The following is a 2,105-nucleotide window of genomic DNA, read 5'->3' as shown; positions in this document are numbered from 1 at the left end:
AAAATTGGTTTAAAGGTCATTTTTATGAATTTTTTATGGAAATTAAGATACTTTCAAGTTTTAAAATAAAACATATTATTACAAAATTTTATTACAACTCCTTGTGGGTTCAGAAATAAATAGCTCTGCCAAAACCATACTGCAAAGTGCAAGGACCAGCAGAAGGAACCTGGTTCTGGCCCCAGCTCCCCACCTGCATGAAAGTCACTTCACAAGCAGTGAAGCAGGTCTTCAGGTATCTGTCTTTCTCTCCCCCTCTGTCTTCCCCTGCTATTTCCGTTTCTCTCTGTCCTATCCAACAACAACAACATCAATAACTACAACAATGTTAAACAAGGGCAACTAAAAAGGAAAAATAAATTAATTCATTTAAAAACACCGTAATATTTTCTGAGAGAATCTAAGGTCGAGGGTCAGGAAAGGGTTTTTCCCCCACTTCATTTTTCTCTATTTCCTAGATTTTGAATTACATATGTATGTAGTTTTATTCAAATGTATAAGTTCTACTAAATTGTATGTATCATTTAAATAAGCAAAGTATACTCTTGTTCTCTTCAGATTGTATAAATCTTTTGCCTCTTAAGTAAGCAAAGTAGCATAATATTTTAAATTATAAAAAAATAAAGGCTGCCACTGTCTGGGAGGTTGTGCAGTGGATAAAGCTTTGGGGTTCTTATGTGTGAGGTCTCAAGATTGATCTCTGGCATCAGATGTGTCAGAGTGATGCTGCGGTTCTCCTTCTTCCTCTCCCCTAATTCTCTCACTAATAAATAAATCTTTAAAAACTAAAGTAAAACCTGAATGTGGTTGAAAGAGAATTTTGGGGTTGGAAGCGCAAAATAGCCATGTTTTTGAGTTATTTGCAGTAAACCTTGTAGCATTTTTGGAAAAGTGGGCTGCATAACAGTAAGCATTATAATAACTGTCACAAGTCACTTTGATTTAGATATCTTAGTTTTCCCTACTTTTGGCCGTTCCACTTTCCCTACCCTTATTTTAGCCTGCAGTAGTGTAACTGACAGCGCAAATAATATATTTATCCCTTGCCTGCGATGGTCTCAGATTGTAGAGGAGCATCAGTAGGTAGACTTGAAGCTAGGAATTCACATTTCCAAACCACTACTTCTTAGCAAACCCCTTCTGGCACAGACACAGAGAGCCTAAACATTCAAGTTATTTCTGATCCTCCACACTCTAAGTGCACACCACAGGCAGGCAATGGGCGGGACTCAGTGCATAGAGGAGCAGTGCTTTGCATGTCTCTTAAAGGATACAGAATGGAGACTGGCAAGGAGGCTTCTCAGTTGTCCCATGCAGGTGCAAGGTTCTGGGTGGGATTGATTCCCAGGCACAATATTTGAGAAAAAATTTTAAAATGACTTTGTATTGCTTAAAAGATTAACAGTTAAGAGAACAATATTACCATGATTTTGTTCAAAAAAGCCAATCTGCAGCCCTGGAGGCTGGTACAGTGGTTGGAGTTTTGGACTCAAGCATGAGGTCCTGAATTCTACCTCCAGCATCACATGTTCCAGACTGATGCTATAGTGTTTTTCCTCTCTCTCTCTCTCTCCTCCCTTTTTCCCTCACTGATTAATCTTTTAAAAGAGCTTCAGCATATGTAGAACCAGAGTTCAGACAGACCTGGGATCCCACACATATAAATCTAGATCTCTTGCCACTGAACCACCTCCCAGGTTACATTAACTTGCTCTTAAAAAGATTATAATTATTTATATGTGTGTACATATATTTTATAATCTTTTTTTGAAAAAATATGGTATGCCTCATGAATCTGTGTGTAATCCTTGAGCAGGGGCCATGCTAATCTTCTCTGTTATCATGCCAGTTTTAGTATATGTACTACCGAAGCTAGGACTATATTATAATCTTATTTAAAAAGTGTTAAGAGATGGAGACAGTTGGAGTCAGGCAGTGGCACAGTGGGTTAAGCGCACATGGCGCAAAGCTCATGGACCAGAGGAAAGATCGCGGTTCTAGCCCCTGGCTCCCCACCTGCCCGGGAGTCCCTTCACAGGTGGTGAAGCAGGTCTGCAGGTGTCTGTCTTTTTCTCCCCCTTCTGTCTTCCCCTCTTCTCTCCATT

At 39.5% G+C, this 2,105-nt stretch overlaps 1 non-coding gene across 1 annotated transcript; it reads right to left on the bottom strand.

The window, feature by feature from the left end:
* Positions 1–1,771: 1,771 nt before the first annotated feature.
* Positions 1,772–1,879, bottom strand: LOC132537257 (U6 spliceosomal RNA). Its single transcript, XR_009548718.1, has one exon. It is a non-coding gene; the product is annotated as a U6 spliceosomal RNA (small nuclear RNA).
* Positions 1,880–2,105: the final 226 nt, after the last annotated feature.

The sequence above is a fragment of the Erinaceus europaeus genome, chromosome 2 (assembly GCF_950295315.1).
Source record: "Erinaceus europaeus chromosome 2, mEriEur2.1, whole genome shotgun sequence".
Lineage (NCBI taxonomy): Eukaryota > Metazoa > Chordata > Mammalia > Eulipotyphla > Erinaceidae > Erinaceus > Erinaceus europaeus.
This window is presented reverse-complemented; position numbering and strand designations above follow the sequence as displayed.